The 24,962-nt window shown below is 38.5% G+C and overlaps 1 protein-coding gene and 2 long non-coding RNA genes across 6 annotated transcripts in view; 1 reads left to right on the top strand and 2 right to left on the bottom strand.

Annotated features, from left to right (window-relative positions):
* The window catches only part of CHST8 (carbohydrate sulfotransferase 8), a 186,144-nt gene that overhangs the window by 46,706 nt on the left and 114,476 nt on the right, over positions 1-24,962 (bottom strand). The window contains exon 2 of one of the 4 annotated variants that reach the window (XM_087740360.1): positions 22,041-22,133. The exons of the other annotated variants lie outside the window; for them this stretch is intronic. The gene's annotated coding sequence lies outside the window, so the exon portion shown is untranslated. The remainder of the gene's footprint in view (positions 1-22,040; positions 22,134-24,962) is intronic. 4 annotated transcript variants of the gene reach the window in all.
* Positions 1-24,962, top strand: part of LOC148051040 (uncharacterized) — a 177,876-nt gene that overhangs the window by 73,722 nt on the left and 79,192 nt on the right. The gene's annotated exons all lie outside the window — the stretch shown is intronic.
* On the bottom strand, positions 652-19,974 carry LOC148051041 (uncharacterized). Its single transcript, XR_015700698.1, has 2 exons — positions 19,934-19,974; positions 652-2,100 (listed from the first exon to the last, which is right to left on the bottom strand). It is a non-coding gene; the product is annotated as an uncharacterized LOC148051041 (long non-coding RNA).

Genomic DNA, 24,962 nt, shown 5'->3' with positions numbered 1-24,962 from the left:
AGGAATTTTTTTGGTTTGTTTTCTTTTGTCATCCATAAAGCTATGAATCACAAAAACATATGGGTAAAATCATGGCTGTTATCCAAAATGTAAATGAGACACAGGGCTGGGGAACATCTCCCTCCAGTCCACCCCTCCAGTGGCATCTACTGGAAAGGTTACTGTGCAGAAGAAGTTTTGTAAGAATTTCCTCCTTTCTGCTCCGTTTTCTCTCAGCAGCATCTGGTGCAAGAACGGACTGCGATATGAAACTGGGTTCATTATTAAAACAAGAGATTATAATTTCCACGTCATTCTCTCTATTCCCCACCACCTCCCTTCCCACTGTTTGATAATAATCTAGTCTCATAATGAAATTCATGAGGCCGCAACAACAAAGGAGCTCATGGAAGAGAACAAGAGCTTGTCAGATGGTATAGATTTGCATACTAATGAAGATTATGATGTTATTAATATTACAAAAGCATGGTAGTATCTAAATGTCACTGAAATGGGGAATGATAGATCACAATCAAACTCCAAAAACAAATTAAAGAATGTATTTTACAATATAGTTGCGTCTTTCAACTGCTGAAGACAGAAGTAAACTCAGTTCTGAATTATTTTGATATGTGTGTCATTTCGAGAAGGTTAATAAATATAGACTTGCAATATGTTTTATTGTCTCTATTTATTAGAAAAAAGGACTCAAAACTTCAATTTTCTTTCAACATACAAAGGCTGATCACAAAAAGTACAGTGGGTTAGAGTTCCTAGGACTGAGGTTCAGAAGAATGTCATGCCTTTGACTTCCAAGTGTGAGGTTAAGACAGGAGCCTCATTCATCGCTGGGGTTTTATTCCTGTCTTTGCTATAGGATTCTTGACTCAACTTTGGACACCCTTATGATATTTCCCTTTGCTTGCTTGTTCAGTAAAATAGGTTCATAGACTGCACTGAGATCAGGAAAAGAAGGGCAAAGCAGAGTTAAAGCTTCTACAGCTCACATAGTCAGCTTTCCACATTCCATGTCTTCTGAACAGTCTTGGTTTGCTCCAAAAAGAGCACTTCGCATTTGCCAAATGTCAAATGACAATTTGAGCAGCAGTTTTCTGGGCTTGATTCCCTCTTCTTTCTGTTTTCCATGACAATGATGCCTGTGCAGAAGCATATGATGCTCTCAGAGCAAGGTGGTGATGTTTTTATTATATCTACTCTGCATAAACAGAAATGAGTCCTAAAGTGCAGGACAGTAGACATCCTTGCTTCCAGTAGATTTGCCTTTCAATTAAAATATGGAACAGCGAGGCTACCCTTGTTACATGCAGCACTATGATTTCCAGCATATTATCTGCTGCAGTTCAGCAAATTTGAAAGTGTATGTTTGAGGACGATGAGGAGGATCTGGTTCTTATGACATTTGGCTGCTATGAGAGGCTTGTTCTGTAGCTCCAACAACACAAGGAATTAATTCGGTGTGAGAGAAGCTTTTGTCAGTCAACAGGAGAGTTACGAAAAAGCTGGAGTGTCTCATTGCTTGGGTGTGATTGAAGGCGGTGATGTATTTGCGAAGATTTCAAGGAATCTTAGGGACCATGAGAGACTTGAGTGAAATGTAGTGTTTGTCAGCATTTGTGAGCCTAACAAAGCAATTTGTGCTTTTCTGTTACACTGTGTAACTTATCAGGGTCATTTGGCCCAAGTTAAAGTAGTCCCAGCCTTAAATCTAAGTCAAGAACAATGCTTCGACAGTGAAGCTTGATAAGAACAACTTGCACTCTGCAGAAAGTCAGATTGGTGCAGTTTTGACGCGGTCAATGTGGGAGTGGGACGCAGCAATGTGCACCCAGGAGGTCTGTGAACCACGGGTGCTAAAAAGCCCAGCAGCACACCTTTGCTGCTCTAAAGGATTTGTGCGTATTTGTGATGTTTCTGAAGGAAAGGCGGGATACAAGCAGCCATTTTGTGCTCCTCTGCTGGGCAGCCTCTTGCAGAGCTGTAAAATGGAGATACAGGAGCCAAGAAGGGGAGGTGGCAGATGCTGAACATCAGCAGAGGACTCTGCTGTCCCGTTCCACAGCCTGGGGGAGGATCCCAGCACACAGCCAGCTTCCTTGGGCTCTGTGCAGGGAACAAGGGTCAGTCCATTATGCAAATGCGTGTGTAAAGAGAGCCATGGATTCACGTTCAAATATTTTTAAGTGTCTCTGTGTTTAAAATTTTGCCTTAGGCAGATATTTCTTTCACATTGAATTTTAAATAATGAAAGAGTTTATTGTGTTTCACATTAGAAACAGCTTAATTCTTTTTAGGGATTGTGAAATAAGTATTTTCATAATATTGTCCTATGTTTAGTAGCCTTTGCAAAAGCTTGAAAGGCTTCCAGTATCCCTTTCCTTTTTCTCACTATAACACAAAGTTTTCACTTCACTGTTAATGTGGATTAATAAATCTGCATTAAATAAAACACGTAGGAAAGTGACAGTTCTGACAGCCTAAATTGTACTCATTTGTGATGTCTTCTTTCAGAGGCATTGATGAGTGAGCAACAGTTCCTTGTGGTGCTGCTTTATCTGATCAAAAACATTTTATATTCCGGAGAACTAATACAGCATGGTAGCCTGGGAAGAGAAGGCAGCTTGTTTAGTCTCTCCCCCTTTGGCGCAGGCATCTTCCCTAGTGGCTGTTCCCTGGTGTCTGCCCCGTCGCAGACTGCAAGATGGAGGATGGTACCTGCAGGTGAGCTACACGTGGCAGACGCTGGGATATGTACTTCCTGATGAACAACTACAATTAGGAATTACGTTGATCTCAGCATGGCCTCTGACAGACTGACTCTGCTCTCTTTGGTTGCAAGGGATGCATATCTCTAAACCCTCTTCCCTCAAGGCTCCCTTTGCATTTTTCCTTCACCACAGTTTTTCGTAAGGGTCTTTCAGTGATGAGAGGAACCCCTTCTGAGGTTGTCGCAACCTGCGTGTTCAGCTACTGTGTATCTGAGCACAGCTGTCAGCTTCTGTCCTAACCCTTACTGTGGAAGCCAGATTGACCTGGTCCCAGGTGGCAGAAGTGAGGAATTACTTCTTATCACAAACTAAGGCAATCGGGCAGCTCAGTTGTGCTGCCCTCCATAGATATTGCAGAGAGGCTGTGTTAATTCCTTGGGTTAAGGCACAAAGGCACAGGTCAGAGGACTGAGACTACAACAATGAACTCTGGTGGCAAGGGGACCAATCTGTGTAAAAAAAAGTCATTGCAAGTTTGAGACTGGTTTGTAATTTGTACTTCTCTATTAAACAGTGCCAATCATTTGATGTGAAGTGAATTCAGAGTAACGTTTAGGTTCCTCTTAGCAACGCTTCAACCCTGGCTCTTCAGACTTATTCATAAAAGACCACTTTGGATTGGCAGGTATTCTGATTATGAGGTAGAAGCCACTGTACTTCCATTTCTGACTTTTACTGCTTATGAAAACAATGGTAAATAGAAGTTTAATACAGTTTTGACTAAGACTGTAGTTCTCTCTTTGCCTTCCTCAGCATTGACAATGATCCAGTGCCTATTTGCCAGTATATGCATTAGTGGCCTTTAGACAAAGCACAGCAGTAGCGTGGTATTTAACAGTACAGTAATTGCATGACAGCATCATTTAATGGAAGTCTTGGTAAAACTGGAGGCAAAAGAGCTCTCTTGCAGCTTTTACTGTGTTCAATAGGACCTATTTTTAACATCTTTTCCAATGAACTAGTGACTGTTTTGCAAAAGTTACACTTTTTTTGTTTGTTTGTTTTTCTTCAATGTAGCACAGTGACTCTATTTAGTATGGGAAGCTGGGGTGTTTCCCAAAGCCACCCTTCTTACTTCCCCAGCCTTCCCCCCTTCAGGTCTGTTAACAGCAGTCTATGCTATTTCTGTGTTTCTGGGAGTCTGGTGCTGGGCTGAAATGTTGATTCACCGCGTGTCTGTACGGTTCACTAGCACATTCAGATACCGAAGTCAGTCTTAGTTGTGGTTTAAGTAGCCTATTAACATCACTGGGATTTTGATGGTACTGGGGCTGAAGCTTCCTTTTCTTCCCCTCTGTTCTTCCCCTGAAATCATGTTAGTTATGAGGACATTGCTCTATGCAACAGAAATGAATCCATTACCTGTGAGAGAACCAGTTTCTACAAAACTTAACTATTGGGGTCAGAAGCACTTCACTTTCTTCTTCCAAACAGAAATGTCAATACAATGCAATTTTCAGTTCTCTTGAACTGGTGCATAGCTTTGAATGAGTTCATAGCGGGAAGAGCTATAATAGCCTCCATTCACTATTGTTGCAACCCACACTGTTTTCCATCCAAGGGACATATGCCATTGACCACATCGGGGCTATTGCTTCATCCATATGAAGCATCATCTACTCAGAATGAATGCATTTGCCCTACTAACAACGAAGTCTGATTTTTCTCTGATGTGTGAGGCTGCTTTGCAGAATTCAGAGACAGTTATTTCTGATTTGACAGAGACAACGGAAGAAAATTGGCTCCTAGAAATATCTGCTTATCCTTAATCTTTGTGGTAGTGTCTCATGGAGGTACGATAGGCCAGGGCAACCTGATTTAACTTTGAAGCCTGCTCTGCTTTGAGCAGGAGGTTGCACTGGAGGCCTCCAGAGGTGCCCTACAGCCTGAGGAGTTCTGTGATTCTGTGACACCCTTGCAGATTAGCAGGTGATCACATTTCTACTATGTTCATATTTTGTACTGCTTAATGCTACCTTTCACGGCTCCACAGTAAAACGCTTTACCTTCCTTTGGAAACATTAAGGTCTCTGTTGCACTTTCAGTGATTCCCGAAAGAATTATAAAGGGATTTTATGAATTACATTCAACAGTATTTTTGAGCAGAGCTACAAGACATGGCCGGGCTTAGGGAGCTGGTGAGTGTTGGTAGGAATAGGTGAATACAGGAGAGTATTCTGAAGAAAAACCTAAGTTCAATCCTAGTCCTTAAGAGGTGATTGCTCTGAAGCTGTGCTTCCTTACTCATTTCAGCGTGATCAAGATTTAAATTACCTGTTTACTGTTTCCTTTCTGCAAGAATTTTGCCTGTAAGTGGTGCCTAAAGCTATGTTCTGCAGAGCCAAAATTTTGCTATTTGAGGTTCAATTGATTTCCCGTTCAGTTTAAAGGGAAAGCTCCAGGACACCAAACATCAATACTGTGACATTGCAGATGCTGGGCAGCTGATGTTAAATGCATTGCACGTTTGGATCTTTTCCTGTGGCTTTCCCTTTGCTCAGATGCCTTTTGCAATTTCTGAATTCTTTTTCCCGTCACAGCCTCATTCCCCTTTTAGTTCTTTTTATTGTATAAAGCTCTCTTTAAAAAAAAAAAAATTTTTTTTCAAAGGGTTTTCTGTACTCGGTATCGTTATTGCGTGTCTGTTTTAAGTCTCTCTTGCTTCCAATTACCTCATCATTTCAGATCTACTTGTATATTAACAGCTAATCAGCTTTTTACCCGCTGGTCTTCATGCCCTTCTTCACACTGTTCCTGACCCCTTTATCAGCGCGCCTCCCCTATTTTGTTCACAATTTAATTTTTGTATCACTCTGTCCCCTTTCATCTCTCTGTGCTATGCATATTTCAGTCCAGATTCTCTTCTATACAATTAACTTTGTTCTATTTTCTCTGCCATTTGAAGAAGCTTCACTGGTGAAATAGTTCACATAATAGAATTCCCTTTTCTGGTGCTCAATCTGTAGCAGTATATAGGCCCGATCACCCACAGAAGTCAGTAGCATAACTTAACTGGCAGCAGTGCTACAGACTAGCCCTAGGTAAGGTACAGTGGTGCTGTTTTGTGCCAGTTTCAAACAACCTCTTCAGGCTAATAATGAACCATGTTATCTACTGCCAGCATGGTTAGAGATGAGAAATGAATGGCACACCCGCTAGCATTTCCTTAAACGCTGCAGACAGCCTCATGAGGGAAATGTTCAAAGCGGTAACAATGTTAAGAAACTGGACTATGCAACTAACAATATTTTGATATGAGTTTTCCTTAAAAAAGCCTTTGCTTTACTTGTGGAAGTCTTAATGTATGAGGGGTTTGGCTCCATGAAAGAAAAAAGAAGTAACTTCAAGTTTACACGCAAGTTGGCAGAATTTTAACAAAGGAGCCTTGTTAGTCATGTCTGCAGCACTGGTAAGCAGTCAAACAGCACTGTACAATGTGCAAACAACAGTCATGTCTGTAAGCACGGTCTGCGCCTGAATGTTGTAACCAACTGTATCTAGACTGGAATCCTCCAGTGAGGATCTCCTTTCTCTGATGGATCACCTGGAATTTCCTACAGCCCTTTGTCTTCCCACCAATTTTGGGAAGTTCAGTCTGAACTTTGCAATGTAAATATCTCTCTAATGCAGTTAAGTATCTTTCGTTTTGGATTCTCCAGTTTTTCCCCCCTAGTAATTCAGAGAATGACTTTAGAAATAGATTCCAATATTTTAAAATAGTTATTCAGGAGGATTTCTGTGAGAGAATCGCGTATAATTCCTGTAAGTTCATGGAAAATGGTAGGTGAAGTCTTAACTGTGTTTTTATCCCTAACCAGAGTCCCAGTCATACAAAAAATCCTATAGGCTTACTCTGATAGTGTTTTTAACTTGAATTTCCTGAATCTGAAGGTACTACAACTTGGTTAGTTACTACTGTGGCCATTTATGAGGATTCGGGCTAGTGCTGACAGTCTTCCAACACCTTCTGTAATTTTTCACATCAGCCTGGAGAGGACAGGCAAGTTATCCCGTACTTTACTACAAAGAGATCATAAAACAGAGAGCTCCTGAAGAAAGGTCCCCAGTGGTCTTTTAATGTCCTATACAGTTAAAGTCTCTTTTTGAATCTTAAGTGAGTTTGTCCCGTAATGAAAAGATGATTAGTTAAAACTGCGATTAATATCTTTACTGTTTGCATTGCTCTAACTCACAGTTTAAAAAACAAATCGTGTAGACAAGCACAAAAGCCCTGCTTCTGATTGCGATTTTTAAGAAGGTTCATTAAAAATCAGAGTAAGTCACAGGACCCAATTTTTCTCTTGGGCCTCATCAAAACCAGCGACGGATGACACTAACTTCAGTAAGGCAGACATCATATGTCAATGTTGCATGTAACATTAATCAGTGTTATTCTGGTGTATGTTCAGTACTGTAATTCCTGATTTATAGCAGGAGACATGCACACAGAATTGGTCCGAAGGCATTTTGTAACTTTGTCATGCTGCACGTGTTTTTTTTGCCATGAATGTAACCTTTTTTCACCTGGGAAATAATCTTTATCCATCTTGTGGTTAAGGCTGTGTGGTTTAGTGTGAGTGTAAACAGAATAATTACCAAAGTGATGCATTTCCCTCCATTAATGTAATAGACTTCTAAATGGACTCCCAGGAACTTAGGGAGTTACATACTGAAAAGAAATGACCATGTAGCATACTGCAGTCGGTACAGAGATCTATGTATTTTTAATTAATGTTAAACCCATGAAAGAAGGTTGTATTTTCTTTTCATGTGGAGTTAAAAAAACAAAACCCCACAAAAAAACCCCACCCATTTTGATCATCCTAGGATGAATTTCTGACATCTGGATTATCAGATTTCATGTACGTATATTAGCCATCAAAATGTTGAATTAAATTTTTTAAAGTGCTGAAACAACACTGTGAAACATATGTCTTCATCTCCCAAAATCTGAAAAGTAACTGCACAGCTTTCTCTCTTCAGTCTGTGGAGTCCAAAGAACTCACTAGGTATCTCTCAGCTGTGCTGGGAGGAGGAAATACTTGGCCAACAGTAGTGGGGCAGACTAAACTCAGTGGCAAAACTCCCATTGGTTTCCAAGGAGCAGGATTTAGCTTTTAACTTTCCAAAAATGCCAGTGGATTTGTAGGGTCTGATTTTGTATGAACAGTCGCTGAGTATTTGGTTCTTGTGTACCACATACTGTGATGGGGGAAAAAGGAGGTTTAGATGTCTTGCTAACAGGTATGTTGGTGCCTCTAAATAAGCAGGTGTATAGCTGGGTTTTGTACTTGTATTTGATAGCCCTTCTTGCAAATTGCTTCTCAGCAAATGTAGGCTAAGTTTAAAAAAAAAATCCGTTCTATGATGTCTATATATAGCTGAAAAGATGATGTGACATGGGAACTATGTGCTAACCTTGCTGGGATCCAAAGCTGTGGCTCCAGAGAGGGCCTGTGGGCCGGGTACAGGTGCAACATCACACCAAGGCTTAAAGTGTGTGCTTCCTAGTGACCACTTGTAGATTGCAATTACTCAGCTAATGTGATGTTCCATTCTCATCAGAACTTTTAATTCTAACTACTATAGGAGTTTTTCAGATAAGGAGTTTTGGAGCCCAGTTTCATCACTAGTAGAATTCCAGATCTTTTAAGCATGAGTCTGTGAAATACAATTTTAAGATTAGTTTAATCTTTATTTACTTCCTGTTTCTAAGTCGATTCTTGCTCACATACAAAAACTTTACATGTTCCCTTCTGGCAGTTCTTGAAAGAATTTTTTTCATAGCAATTAGGAATGCACCATTTTCATTTAAAGTTTTTTCTAAGAATAACTAGAAAGCAGTTCAATCAAGGCATCTTTCGTGTGTGCATGTTAATGGTTTGCGTGCATTGTGCTGCTTGAAATTCTGAGAAAATAAATTCGGTTTTGTGTGTCAGAGTAGGCAACACAGCAGGATTTTAATGTGATCATAATTTAATGTAGTATCCAGCAATAGGACCATAATTAAAGAATATTAGTTCAGTATTTGGACTGGTGAACAATTGGAAACATGGGAAGAAATATTCTAGGATATATAGGAGGACAGATGAAAAGAACACTCAGGAAAATATTCCTCATTTATTGGTGGAATAGCGTAACCATTCACATGCAGTGTTTAGGTGTTTTCTACCTGCTTATGGCAATATCAGGCTTCCTTTGAATGAAGCAACATTAAAATGTTAGGAAATTTTAAAAAAGGAAAAAAGGGAACATAATTTGAATGAACTCAGTATGGACTTTCTTAGTTTACAGAGCAATATATTTTAGCATACAACTGGGCAGACTGTTTTGTATTGGGAATGTTCTTCATAGCGCCTCTGACCCTATAGGTAGCTAAATTGCGATTGGATCGCAAAGGCCTTTACATTTCCTGAAAGCAGGTCTCTTCTAAAGTGAGCAGTGCATGCTGAGATAGAAACCCATGTGAAATCCTGACTTAACCAGTTCAGGTATGTGCTAAGGAATAATGGAATTGTTTTTGTAAAGGCAGATTGGCCTTCCTGAACCCTAGGGAATGATGCCCTTCAGTTCCTGGCAGGATCCTAGCATTCATTTTTTAAGTCACATACAAAATTGTACTTTGAAGTCACTATCTAAATGAGTCATTGTGCTGGTAATTTGCTTGACTTCTGTCTTTTTGAAGGCAAAAGGAAGAAGGGTCCTTTCTTTTTGGTTTGGACTAAACACAATCTAGAATATTGCAGCATTAGTAAAGATAGTAGGAGAAGGGTATAATATTAAATGAGAAGGGTGTGATGGGCTACGTTGGAGGCAGAGGCGAGAGTGTGTCAGTCAACTGTGGCACAAGAAGGGGGATAAGAGGAAAACCTGAAAGCTGGATACAAAAGAACTCCAGAACTTCCCCCCCCCCCCCCCCAATGCACGTACACAACAATTGGATAAAAGACCGCGATAAGCATGAGCTTGATGAAATTTAAAGTTGGCAGTACTGCCTGTTTGGGTAATGAGGTGTCACTAGGGTGAAGATCACAAAATGTAACTACAAAAGAAAGAAGCCTGCCAGGCATTGTTAAACCTTTGCTTTTGACTGCAGTCTGAAGATTCTCCTGAATCCTTTATGAAATGAAAATTTTAAACAATGTGATTAACCTTAACTATGTCATTAATGTAACACTGGATTTGAAACGTGCTGTGCAATCTCTCTGTTAATCTGGTATTTGTAATTGGTTAGTGTGCCTAATAGTAGGCAAAAAGATGCACTTTAAACAACTGGGTATCACCTGCACACAAACACGGGCACAAGAGACTCCTGCTAGAGAAGCATTCACAATTTAAAACACACAAAAGATTAGGAGTCAATGGATACAGATTCTAGTTGTTACCTATTATGCTAAAATTTAAGACCGTTAAAATTTAGAGGTTTTGAATAGTTCGCAATTCAAACTTCAGGTATAATTTAAGCATCAATAGTACTACCATGTTATACATAATCAAGACTGTAACTATCCATAGAGTTTAATCAAATGGGCCATGTATTAATTCTGCTGAAGTTAATAAGTGCTTTTTTACTGATTCAGTTTGAATCAGCATTGGATGCAAATATTGCTTTACTTTTATGATAACTTATTTAAATAATCAGAATGCTCATATACCTGCTTCCATTGAATGCATGCCTGAGCTATTCTGGGTCAGCAAGAACCTTACCTACTTCATTTCATTTTGGATTTTTGCCTGAAGTTACATATATATGGAATACATGGAATGCCTCAAAGCATTTCCTTGATTGCGGTTTTCCACAGTTCTTAACTGTTGCTTCAAATGAAATCCGCTTATTTGTGTTTCTATTTCTGTGTTTTTAGCCTGGTGCTAACAGTACAATAAGCCCTGGGAAGATGCTAACGCTCTCTTGTATTACACATCACCGTTTGAGAAATCTGTGTCTTAAAGAGAAGAGAGATTTTCCCCAAACTGCATAGTTGGAAAACTGAAGCATAAAGATACGGGTTTCACATGAAATCACCAATTTACAACTATGCTCAGCCGGGGGAGAACCTGACAGTCCTGTCCCCCACTTCTGCAATATACCTCCCAGGCAATCATATTTCAATCTTATTTTGCCATTTTATTGCCATAATTTCATTTGAGATCCAGTATTCCTCAGATGTTTGAGAAACTTGGGTCTTAAGTCCTACATACTCTATGAAATATGCTGGTTCTTACTGGATTGAATTATTTAACTAGAAACGTATCTTAGGATTTTGTTAAAGGCTGTGATTTTTATTTTGCATGGTTTCTGCAGCAGGGTGTTACGACTTCGTGGAGCTGCGTGATATTACTAACTAAAATGTTAGAAAAAGACGTGAGGCTGTGAAAGTTCTGCAGAGCTTGTGATGCAGAGGCTTTCCCTCTGCAAAATAGATGATTGTTCTGAGGCAAACCGATCAAAGAGTTCGCCCCATATTTCCTTCTAACCCATCTGCCAGTAAATATTATTCAGGCAAAATATTGAAGGTCCTTATTTTTATCAGCCAAATTTTGGCACCTAGAAATTAAACTACTTTTGAAAAGATCCTTCATTATCTTTCACTGAGATTTTGATTAAGTGATGACTGCTTTATCTGAAGTGTTGCCCTTCTCATTAATCTTTGTATGTCTGCATGATGAGTGCAACTTTATCTGGCTAATGTTATTTTTCAATCCATCTTTGGTATATTTTTTTTCTGTGACTGCTATGCATTTAGTTTTTTGTTTTTTTTTTTTTTTCCCTTGTTCTTCATAATAAGAATTATGCCTAATTTCCAGTAGAGTGCTACAGATTTATATAAAACTCATGATCATATGTACAAATTTGTGAAATTAATCTGATCCTCTGGTTTGTACTTTCAAGTAGATACTTATCCTTTGCCAAATAAGAGGAGTTTTGTAGGGTTTTAAATGACCTTTTGAAAGGTTTACTTAAGGTATTGAACTTTCCATGGACTGTAAATGATGACTCTCTAATGTTATGGCTTATTTGTTTTACAGCAGTTTTATCAATAACCTGATTACTTTTTCTTTGTAATCTATTTTTATTTCTCCTTTCACCTACTTCCATATTTTGGGGGAACTAAGTAAGTAATGAGGATAGAGTTATTTTAATCGTCTCCAGCCAGGTTTTTAAATTGTCTCATGACCGCTATACCTGAGTGCCTATTTGAAACAATTAATTGATGACAAGTCGAGCAGGGAGAGTAGTGGCAAAACCCAAATTACAAACACATTTGTTTTTAATTTAAAGAATCACTTTGCTTCGATGGCCACATTGATCTGCTACCTTAATGTACCACAAAATATAAACAAACTTAATTATCTAGTTGCAGAATGTTTTAGTATCTAGAAAATGGCAGTACTTCATAACAAACCTGTAAGGAGGAAATGCAAAACTCCCTGATATTAATGGTCTTACAGTATAGCTGGAAATAAATTAATTATCCACTTTAGTATACTAATTGGTGTTCATCTATTTATTCTCAAAAGTGTCTAGACTATTTTGAGCTATTGATAAACACTGCATTTATATTTACGTTTCAGTGAAGAAGAATGTTCTTGTTACTCTCTGTATCCTCTCGGGTATCCTTGTGATAATTCAAAGCTACCTTGCATTTATCTACCAGTTCCTATTATACACAACCTACCAGAAAGCCTGTCAGTACCAAATACTCAACTGTATGTTTTATGATGCTCTGCTTTCAAAGACGTGTAAAATTAAGTGTTAGTCCAAACTGCTGAAAAGTTTTCTTCAATTAATGGAGAAAAAAAAGAAAGAAAAGAGGATATCTTTAAAGAACAGATACGTTCTCAGAGAATGCACTTTGCATTCCTTGGCAGGTTTTTATGTTGTGCGCTTGGGGAAGAAACATTTATTTAAAGGTCTATGAGGTAAACAGCCCATTTTAGCCTGGAAAAAGAATAGCAGGAAATAAACAATAATGCGCAAAGTCTGTCTACACTGCTGCTTCATGCTAATAACCTGAAAAGTGCAGAACTTGTGCTGACAATTTAGTCAAAACAGCCGGGTCTTAGGTCATCTTGGGGAATGAAATGCTAGATTTCAATCACTGCTCAAGAGGCTGGATTGCTAAAACTGCTTTGAAGTTCTCTTGTGATCTTCTATTGAGAGGCTGAGAATCAAAACTGCAGTTAAGAAGTAAAAGGAGGAAAGAAGCAAAACCTGAAAAAAATAGATTCAGAGGCTTTGACTTCAGGTATTTTTTTCAGATGTTGCTTTACAAGAATGTTTTAAAAAATAGTCTTCAGTGGTCAAAGAACTGCTGAAATTGGTCTACCTATCCCAAAATGAAAATGCAGACTTAGAAGCTGAATTTTGGGCTGCTAATATTAAATGTGTGGCCCTGATCTCTAGATAGATGTTAGTAGATGCTATATTTAGAAAATGGCTTCGGTGATCTCATGTTACCCACAATTCTCAACACCCGAACCTTTTGTTTATTCTGAAGGTGCTGCAGTTTCCTGTCTGAGCTAGTCTGATTGTGCAATTAAAAGGTGATTTCTTGCTGTTCAATGTGTCTGTTGGTATAATTTTTTTAATCACAATTAGTCACTCACAATGGCAATCAGTTGATTTGGATTTTATAGCACTGGCAGTGTCATGACTGTCTCTGAGACAAAATTCCCACTAATTCCTCTTCCAGTATGAGAACTCATATTACCTCTGAATTATTTCCAAAGTAACAGGATGTAATGCATTGACTTTACTGCAGTATACTTAATACAATAAATCAGGAGCAACAGTTAATGAAAATGTACTGTAAGGTACATAACTATATGAAAAAAATGATAGGGATATTTTTAGGTATATAAACTAATTATTGTAATTTCACTTTCCCTATGCTATCTCTTCTTCCTAGCCAGGGTAATGATCTGTCTTATCACTAAAGTGCCTCTACTAAATCTTTTGAAATGTCAAAAGAGAACTAATATTTACATCAGAATAATAACTACAATTACTTACCCATTTTCCAATTCATTTGGAGTCAATTATTCTTTAGTACTAAGAGAAATAGAGCCTTACTGTAATACTGGAATGAGTTTAATTAATCCTTTTTCACATACAGCAGACTGATAAATGAAATTCAGCCTGTAATTTAAGAGCTTGGGGAAATAGTATGATATTAAGGGTGCTTTCAGTGATTGACAGTTTAATTTATTACAAAGAGCAGTAGTCTGTCTTAACTTGGAGTTCATTCCAGTTTTGCAATTAACAATTTCAACTGGGGAGATCATCATCGTTCTAGGAAGACTTTCCAAACAAAATTTTTATGGGCTTTTCGGCATCACCTATCAATTACTATACACTTGTAACCCTTCATTTTGTAAAAATGACTGATAAAGAATGCAATGTGTAATACCAAAAGTGGTGCTGAAAAGTTCGTAGGAGCTGAAGAATATGATATATTTGTCTAGTAGAATTTCCTACAGTTGATATCATATTTTCATCAGGAAGGAGAAAGGGTAATTGGATTTAAATGTCAAGATGTTCCTTATGTAGGTTTGAAGTCACACATCTATTTTCTCAGCTACAGTTTTTGCTTGTGATTATGAAAACTGCACCCACTTGTCACTGAAGATGACAGTAAAGAATTCTCTAGGAGTGAGTTAAATGCTGAACCATAGCCTGAAAGTTTGACACAAGCAACATAACACCACTGGTACAGATGAGAAATGAATTATTCCATTGGATTTGGTAGATAGTAGGTGAAATAGTAATTTTGCTAAGAAGCAACCCAGATAAAGCTAAGAAAGGTTAATCCGGCAACAGATTTCTAATTCAGGAAAATACAGACTCAAATGTCCAAGAGGTGAGGACAGTGTCCTACAGGAGGAAAACACTGGCAGATTTGTTTTCCTATCCCCCACATTTTTCTAGATATTTAGAAGTGAATAGAACGAAACATTCCTAGAACATCAGTTATTTCCCTAGAAATATATACCCATACTTATGGGTATGTTTAAAATAGTATCAAAAAGCATTTCTAAGAAATGCTATAGAAATATGCAGATAGCCCCTAATACAATTCCCTTGGCAGCAATTCTGTTCCATGCATTTGACCCTTACTGCTACTCAGTAGGTGTTGGCTTCTCCTGACTCCTGCTGAACTCAAAAATAGCTTAAGCAGCACAGTTGATGCTAATTATCATTTAGTAACATTGGGTAAGTAATAACTGTCATCTTCCTTCAGTGTCTGTATTGGGAAAGGGTGTCTGGGCTACATCTTGTTTTTTCTTGGATCTCTTTAAATTAGAGGAGAACCTAGGGGGTTTCTCTCATGTTGCTGAGGTACAAGGAGAACCCCGTAAAGACCTTCTTCTGTGGCTGTTGGGTTCATATTCCTGTTGGGTGCCGTGTTCAGCTGTAACGAATTACATGTGTAAAAATACTTCTTGTGAATAAGGATAGCGTAATTTCAGTTATGCACCTGTGTGTGCTATTTGTTATGGCAATGCTAAATATATGTAACATAGACTTGTCTTACTAGAACTTTGTTTTACAAGAACTGTTCTCTGTGTATTTGTTAATTTTTCCCTCTTATAGCTCAGTTTTTTTTAAGAGGATGCTCGTAATGCTTTAGGAAATGCACAGCTCACGCATACTGTTTGATACTGAGTAATTTTTGTGCATCTCCATCAGTCTGTACACTCTATTTTGAATATGCAGTATCTTTGCTTTCTCTTATTCTGTTCTTTTTGCACCCCTATTCTGGACTGGTATCTTAAAGACCAAGCAGCATTAAAGGCTGGTTTACTTAAGAGTGCTTCAGTGTGTAAGACTGTACCTTGCTTTAACAAGGAAAGAGTGCTGAGCATCAGGGAAAGAATTAGGGATCTGTGATTGCCTGTTGGGTCAGATCAGGAGAATTCATAATGAAGAGGGATGGAGGCTGTAAAGCCAGTGCACTAGAGGGAAGCTGCTTCTTCTGCTTTATCGTATAAGTGAACAGCATTTAGAAACCTGGTGGTGGAGCTTGGAAACCTTGTTCCAAACTGACTGGTGTGCTACACAGTGTATTTGTGACAGCTCCCTGGCGGGCAGTTAAATCTCCAGAAGGTCTTGCATGAACTGTATTTGTCCACTGTCAGAAGAGCTGGGCTTAGAGACTGCATTTGGGCTAAAGCCCTCAGCTTTTGTTCAGACACTGGTCGCCAAACCCCATGGCACAGCAAGAAGGGACAGAAAACAGCAGTTACTGATGCAAAACAAGTCGATTCTGTGGGGCTTGCTCAGTTTTGTGAAAACATAATCCCTATATTGCTGTTCCTAAGTAGTTCCTTTAGCTGAGTACAGGCAAAACATTTATTCTTTCACAGGTTAAAACCTGCCCTTTCCTCAGCAATTGCAGTACAGGTGATTTGTGCAAAGTTTTCCTGCTTCCTGCACGCTTGACAGTTCAATGAAAAGCAGGTGGGAAAGCATGAACACTGTCTGGGCTGATTTGCAAGGCTGCTCATGGAGAAGAGGAGGGTAAAAGTTTTGACATTTCACTAATCTTCAGTGCAACAGGTGACTGACAGGTGTCTGGAGAGCATCTCTCCCCTTCCTCCTCTGGCTCACTCTCCAGGTGCTGTAGTGTTGATGCACCAAAGCTGCTCTGTCAGAAAGTCTAATTTGGCAGTTACAAATTTCTAAATAACTTCAAGTTTCTGAGTTACTTAATGAAAGCAATTCATAAGAGATACCGGGGTTGGGGGCAAGAGGTATCAAATAACCTGCTGTTGTAGATACTATTTATTATAGTCGTGTTTTTTGCTTTTAGAGTGCCTTCCATTTCCAGCATCCTTGGTAATGAGATGCATTTGGCATCACTAAAATTCACTGGGTGGACAGTAGTAATCAGATGATAGATTACGTGTGACAGGGGAAGTGTGTGGCCATAATTATTAGCAAAGACACAAGTGCAAATCCCCGTTCCTACAAATAGCTCTAAATGAGCTTTCTTATCTGTGCGTCATAAGCATGGCCTCCTTCAGACAATGGTTAATCAGTAGAGTAGATTTTAGTCATTTTTATCTAAGGATGAAAAAACTAGAATCCTTTTTTATACAATTTTACCAGTGTATGTGGATTATAGCATCTAAATTAAGAATGCAACTTTATTTTTTTATTTTACCATCACTGCATATCATCACTTTACGGTCCTATGTATATCATTATTCACTGGGCTGTTATTTAAAGGGGTTTTTTTATACCTTCCCTTGCTGAGTATCAAGATAAATTGTTGCCTGTACATTTGACTTTGAATTCCTAGTTGGATGAGAGCTTCAGGCTGGGGTTGTTGTTTGTTTGGTTTGGGTTTTTTTTTGCCCCCCCCGCCTGTGAATGCCAAGTGTACCTGGTAAGGCTCCTTCTGTATGTCACCAGGTTGTTTAATACTGTATATCACATGTACTTAATTCAGTCCCTGAAGCTATTTTTTAAATTCCACCAGTTATATTCAGGCAATACAAATTCCTGTTGTGCTGTGACTCATCATTGGCCCTGAGTAGTCTGAAGTTGGGACACCCAGTAGATGTGATGAAATTACTACTTCGTCATTATTTCTGTAGTGTTCAGTTAAGAAGGAATATTAGGAGCTAAGGTTTTGAAGAACAACCAGCCAGTTTAAATTGAGTTAGAACCATTAAATGCTCATCTACTCATTAAACACATGAGGAAATCCTGTAGGTTCTTTTTTTCTGCCCGCAGATACAGGCACAACCCCACAGCCTATGGATAGAGGAGGAGGAAGCCAAAGACATCAGTAGAATTAATCAGTCGCTATTTTTCAAGCTGTGGGATCTTACTATTTTTTTCTTTTTCTTTTTTTCCCCAATACATGCAGATTGCAAAAAGGGGCCTGCAAGGCCCAGGGAAGGAGCTCCATGAGACGATCCCTCTTCGATACTCTCTTAATTTCAAAATGCTTTATAAAGGGTCACATGGCAGGCCTACAGGCAAGGTGAAATCTAGTATGTATAAAAAGTTTTTCTAGGCTTAAAAAGTTTAGGAACACCGGCTCTTGAGCAGATGAGGTACACCTCCATGATGCCTGACAGCTGTCTACCTAACCTGTGCCTACGAAGAATGATAGGGTTTCCATAACCTCACTTAGCCCCCTGTTCCATTATAATTACCTTTTGATGTATAGAGTTTTTCCCAATCCTAAGTCCTTTTCACTGAAAATTAAGCCAATTATGTCTTGTCCTCTTCTCAGCAGACACAGAGAATAATTCATCAAACTCCCTTTTAGTAAGAGCCTTTTACATTAAGACGATTCGTCTCATGTCCTCTTCTGATCCTCTCTTTTCTACATGAAAAAAAAAAAAAGCCGAATCATTGAAGTTTCCTTCGTTTTTTTCCCAAGGCTTTTAGCATTCTTACTAACTTCCTTGAAACTCCCTGTTCTGATCTGCCTGCTCAGACAGGGTGTGCCTAGAAGCCAAAAAGATTAACTTCTCTTCAGACTCCAGATCTTTAGGATGCCTGGTCCTAGCAATCGGTGACTAAACCAAGAGTCGCATGAGTGTCTTGTGTGTTTGCTCAGATCTGTGAGTATATGATCCGCTTATGGCCACTGTTGAACTTCCTTAGCTAAACATAAAAAATCCTGAATTAGGATGATCTTCACTTCTATAACTGGTCTTTACAGTAATACCTGTGATTTTTTTTTTTTAAGTTTGTTCCCTCTCTGTTTTATAAAATGTTCAGAGACAGCAAATGCAATAAGCTGAGTACAGAAACAGTGCTGTGGAACAAAGGAAATTCCCCAAAAGCACATTTTTGTGCAGGGTCAGTTAGAAAACGTTCTTGTTTTCTGTCACTGCTTTTTTCTGCTCTCCGTAACATTCAAGTGCCAGTGGTAGGCTCCATGTACTGTATGGTATGTAGATGTTCTACATGATCAATAATTTATGAAGTTGGTAATTCTTAAATTATTAAATTTTCAACAATGATTGCAGGTTCCTTCTCTGCTCTTGTAGTTCTTACCCCACTGAATAGTTATATATCAACAAATGCTGAAATAAAGATTTCAAAACATTTTTTTTAATTGTTGTGACCTGCATTTTGACTGACAATCTTTTATTAACACTGGGGCTGTATAAAGCGCATACAATTTTTTGCATTTAGGATATTAATAATCTTTAGTGATGATGGCTTGCTGTGATTCCCAAGTGACTGAACTATGCTTTGTGCTCTGACATAATTTGGAAATTATGGAGATAATGATTTACTTGAAGGGAATCACATTATGTAATAGGGCAGATTTTGTTATAGTTGTAAAATCCCACCAAATAAGGTGGAAATTCAGTGTGGAAATGAGCTCGTTTGAGATTACTGTTTTCTAGAACAATACTGATGACAACTGATGTCCTTCCCAAACTATAAAGGCAGGATTTGGCTCCATCTTTATACTTGGCCATCGTTGTCATATTATGTTGGAAGTGAAATTTTCAGAAGCTTGAAGTGTCTACATGACTATGGTTTTGAAAGATGTTTCATAAATGAGAAATATGAAAAAATATAGAGAAGCTTTTGGAGATCTTTCACTTGAAGCCCCGAAAGTTAGAGGAAATCTGTTTTCTGGCTTTGTCCCAGTTCTATCAAATACTTTAAATAACAATCTCTAGCTTGCAGAGCCTGTCCAGCTTCTGATTTCTGAAGAAATTAATTTACATAAGAATTTAGCTGCTGAAGAAAAATGTTACCAATTATGTAAAGTAGAAGAAAATGAAATATGACTTATTTTTTATGCAGAAAGGAAACTTACTATGATATTCTGCAATAATTTAATCTGTAAGAGCTGCTTTGAAGTAGTGCACAAAGGGGATAAAGTTGAGTCTAGTTCCAGGGACAGACCTCTGATATGGACAAGGGGCTAAGTACACTGTGTTCTCTACTAGTCAGCAGTAAACATTTCTGTCCCTCCGGGCACACTCTGAAGTAGATCCTGCTTTCTGCATTGGCGATCCTTCTATTTTCTCAAGCTTCCTATCCGCATTAAAATAATAAACAAAAAAGACAGTGTCTTGTATAAGGCTGTGACTGAATCAGAGTTAAATCCCAGTCAGTGGCAAAACCCTATTGTTGAATTTTTAGGCTGGATGTACAGCTGTCATTGGAGTAGTCTCACCTTTTCAGTCCTAGTGAGTCCAGAAAATTGAGTTGAGTTTCTGCTGATCAACCTCTTTTGTCATATCCCCTTAAAACAAACCTTGATTTTTGCAGTGCACATGGAGGATTCCTGCATGGCCTTTCTGTTCCGCAGCCTTGTGCAAAGCTGTGCAGTAGTGTTTCCATTGGCATTGCTCATCTCAGGGCTCTTTGCAGGAACAGAACGAGCACTGAATTGGGACTAGGAACTAAACGAATAGAGCTCTATTTTAACAGTAATAAAATGAAATGAATACTGCATTTAAATTTCAGCTACCTGGTTTTAATTTTGAGTTTTAGGGTTGCTGTCTGAGTAGTTATACTCAATTTGTGACTTAGTGTTCTTGCCCATTGTCCTCCTAGCACTCCTGCTTTATTTGCAATAGCATCAGCCCAATTTCTCTAATTCGCTTTATTATATGGGCAGTGTCCTTAACCAGCGACAGCCAAGGCAGCATGTTCTGTTACTGGTTTCTTCTTCTGTGAATTAAGATTGATTATTTCCCCTTTCCTGTTAATGTATCTTCAGTTTATGATAGATGATACCCCTGGCAATACCTTAAGCAGAAGAGGAATCTGGCTTGCAGTGCAAGCAAACCACAGCTTGTTTATTCATTGAGTTAATTTTAATCTCTGGATCTATGATCATAAAGTGCAGTGCAGTTATTTCTTTATCTCTAAATTAAGGTAATTGTGGGGGTGGATTTATGGAGAGGTGTAGTTATATCAGATGGAATTGTTTGTTTGTTTGTTTTGTTGGATGATTCTGAAAGCTGGAGAACTGTGGATAAAGAAATTAAAACAATTTCTTGCTGCATGTGAGGATCGTTAGGATGCCTAATCTCTTACTAGGAACCAGGATTCAGAAGTCTATGGATGAGTTTGCTCATTGCAGAGGTGTAAGATAATAAAGGTCGAGACTGAATTTGTTTCTGAACTCTTTGTGAAAATATTATAGTTTATATCCAGGCTCCTTTAGCAACAGTAAATTTACCATTGTGAAACAAAGGAATATTGAGATAATATAGTACCAAGGTTTTCTTATCAGAGATTTGCATATACCAGTTACATACTGTGTTTTCAGCTAAGTCTGTTGTCACCAGCTAGATATAAAGTAGAAGACAGGTTTGGGTAAGGGAAGATATTTTCCTTTATAAAGTTCTGTCTAATCTCAGGAGGATTTGAAATATTTTTCGTTTTGCTTCACAGCAAATCCCCTTCAGGAAGTGGGCTTGCAGTTGCACGTGACCAGGTTATGGTGTTTTCCCACGTTCCTGTTTACAGCTGAGCTGCTGTTGCTGCCTTTGGACACACTCCATGTCATGGCAATGGTGAATTGAAATTTATTTGCTGAAAGAATCCTTATTGAGGTTTACGGTGCACTGGAGCAGGCTAAAAGCCTGCACAGTCAGTTGCAGCGACTGAGATGAAGAACAGTAACTTATAAAGCTTTTGTAATTCAGTTGTACTTTAGTTGTGTATTTGTACACTTCTCAGGCAATATATTTAACAGCCTCTGGAATTTATGATGCATTCCAGTGGTGTATCACAAAGTTTTGGAAAAGACTTATGTCGAAACTATCGTTTTTCTCGAAGTTGGTGTTATTTCCTTCCTACTAGTGAATCTATGCCATATTGATTGCTGCTGTATTATGTCTGCCGGGGATGACTTACACCCCTAAGAACTTGTGGTTGGTTTTGGAATGCACTGAGGTTCAGGATTCCTATCATATTTATATGCTAATGTTTTAATCAGATGGATTCTCCCTCCCTCATTTTACCTAATGAATGATGACCTTCCTTCTCTGCTTCCCATCTAGTAATATATTTAGACATTAAGTATAAATCTTCTTAGCAAATGATTTGCTTATGTATGTTTGCCACATGATATATCTCTCTTTTGGTATGAGCAAATGTTTTGTTTAAACAGGAAAACAAATTCCCTAGCATATTTCTTTTTTTTTTTTTTTATGCACAGAATTAGGCACTTCAGCATGGTTATAATAATAATATATAGCTAGTATGTTGTATTATGAAGACTTTTAAGTACATAATGTGGTAGATCTGTTATGTGAAAGTATACTTACTAAAAAAACCTCATTTGATGCTTGAAATCAAGGGAGTCAGTTCACGTTCTGTTCAGGTGCATGCTCGTCTTTGCATCTTTCTCTGACTGTTCACTGCAAAAAAGTATGCTTGTGTTGAACTAAGGTGTGTTTGTTTTCTGTTTTGCTGCCTCGCCCACTCCACAAACTTTAACTTTCAGCAATCCAGTAAAAGTCCTTCGCATAGGTGGAAAAGCATGTGCATTGTAATGTCCATGTGCATGGACTAAAATTTTAAGTCAACTGTTCTCCACCCTGATCATGTTACAACATTTTCTGTTAACTATGTCAGCTGAATAAAATTACTTACTACAAGCATTGATTCTCATTCTTCAGGATGAAAATTACTCCATTGCCTTATATGGATCAGTATGTAGCACCAAGAGTAAATATTTAGTTCTTCATAAGAGCCTTTTTAAATTAGGATAGCATTTGTCATGCAAGCCATGTGTTTGTTAAAGGACAGGATATTCCCAAGATTTTGCTTTAAAGTGTTTGTTAAACGTGACACACAGGCTGAAGGAGAATTTTCAGTGTATACTGTACAGGTACCTGCTGGGCTAAATGTCCTGGCAGAAAGAAATCTTTATCATACCAATAGACCGGAATAGAGTTCGTAGCTGATTATTAAGCCAACTATTGATCACCTATGTCATTGGAGAAGAGGACATGTTTGAGATGGACATAACATTTGCAATAAACACTTTAACGGTGTTATCTACATGCATGAATATTTTCTATTTTAGATGTCTGATGGTGAGGTTATTAATGTTAGGATTCAAAGACTTGACCCTGCTGCTACCCCCTGCAGAACCCCTGCAGATGCTAAAAGTGGTTCTGACATGGAGTTCTGCAGTGAAATGCTTTGAAAATTATGCCAAAGAGGGAAAGAGAAACAGGACAAAGAAACAACAGCAAGGCTGTGCATTTTGGATTTTAAGAGTAAAGTGGAGCAGCTGTGAGCAAAAGCTCCTTTAAACAAAGACTGACACAAACCTGTAAAATGACCTTTACTTGGAGCAGTGTGGATGCGATCAGTAAATTCAAGAAAGGCTGAGGTTCTGTATGCTAGCTTAATGAGCTTCATGGCAAGGGCAAGCATGAAATTAGAGATGAATTAGTTTGTTGTAACTTAGATATTTGTCGTCTTGTTCAGGAAGGATGTTTTCAATTATTTCCAGCATAAGAGTTGAGATCAGCAGTTTTAAAAATGAAATGCATGGAACAGTTTGGAAAAGATGTAATATCTTTCATATTCAGCTGAGACTGTGATACTGGAGAGAGGGAGGTAATGAATGAATGAACAGCCTGAGTGGAAGCTCTGGGTGTGTGAAGAAAGGAAAAAAGTGAGATATCTACAGGAGATATTTTTAGAAGTGGCTAAATCACATCGTATGCAGTTATATAGTGGTGTTTCTGCTTGAAAGGATAAAGTTAAAACTACTTGATTCATATGGCATATTAGAGATCTCCTATTTATTTTAGCTTTTATCCATCAAAAAGAATCTGTAAAGAGATTCTGTCCAGGTGAAAAAGAAGAAAGAACAAGAAAATAATGGTTTAATGTTTTTGACTTTCCCATTAATGACTTATAACTCCCAAGAAATCCTGACTTTGTAATGTTTGCAGAAAAAAGCTACTGGTTCAAGGGATACCGTAACTAATAATTGTTTGACTGTGGGTGAGTGCACATCTGTGTGTGTGTAAAGGCAGCTCCTGACCTGAAGGCGGTTATTTTTGAATGAGTGTCTGACTAGGTTGGCACTAACAGAGTGGAGCTGTGTAAACATGCTTCTTGCCAAGCCAATTGTGATTAGAGCCCCCAGTAATAGGAATTTCAAATACAGGATTAGAGATTCCAGAGTAGCTTTAAATTAGAAATAAAGTTGGCCAAGTTGGTGGAAGCACTGTCAACAGCAGCTATCTTCAGAACTGTGGGAAACAAAATGGTTTTGCAGATTTTACAAACAAATAAAGAGTAGGATTTTTTTTTTAAAATGTATCTCCTGTAATTTTGTGGGTAGTTAACATGCCTGCCAGTCAGTTTCTAAATAAAACTAGAATGAGAGATAAGCAGCTATTTGCTGATAGTGTGATACCTACGCATGCAGTTTCTCCTTTTCAAAGACACAAAACAATCAGTGCAAGGATTGTAATGTGTGTGGGGAACTAACTAAAGACAAGATTGCAACAGATCCTATTAAAAGGGATATTATCAGATGGCAATTACTAATGATGTTCTTCAGAGATCAGTCCTGGCTTAAGCCTTCTCATGGTATTGATTAATGATGTGTGCGGAAGAAGTAGACGTGTACTGAAATCTGTGGATGGCATGAGTGGAGTGAGGTGCTGCAAACACTGGAGACTGCAAAATCACATACAAAATTAATAGCGCAAATTTGCTATTTTTGCACTTTGAGGGGTCAAACATAACTTTATTCTATGAGCGTAAAGCTTTTGGAAGTGATGGAGGAGGAGAAGGTCTGGTGGGCTGGAGAATGGCTGGCAGTGCCAGCGGGCTGTGGTGTGAGCCAGGCAGGGATGGCCCCGGCGGTGCTGGGCTGGGTGCTGTTTCACAGCAAGAAGGAAACGCTAGCCTAGATGAACTGGCCTGACTTCCAAATGGGGCAGTCATGGTGGAGGGGGGGGAGGGAATTGTTTCAAGAGGGAGCTATGAAAAAGACTATATTCCAAACCAGGAGTTTTCTTTGAGATCAGAAACCAAGGGCTTGGTAAGAGTTATACGTTAGGGGATTTGAAAGGAGACCAGATTGCAGTTTGTTTGCAGTAGCGTAAATTATATTAATACCATGCTGCAGAACTCCTGTTGATCATCTACAGAGGTGGAAGATACTGTTTTTCCCTTGACTGGTAATTTTGCTTTTTCTCCTGCTAAGTTAGTTG

This window comes from Nipponia nippon, unplaced genomic scaffold (assembly GCF_047370975.1).
Source record: "Nipponia nippon isolate SJK-2023a ecotype South Korea unplaced genomic scaffold, ASM4737097v1 scaffold_7, whole genome shotgun sequence".
NCBI lineage: Eukaryota > Metazoa > Chordata > Aves > Pelecaniformes > Threskiornithidae > Nipponia > Nipponia nippon.
The sequence above is the reverse complement of the archived record's forward strand: the minus strand, read 5'-3'. Positions and strand labels throughout refer to the sequence as shown.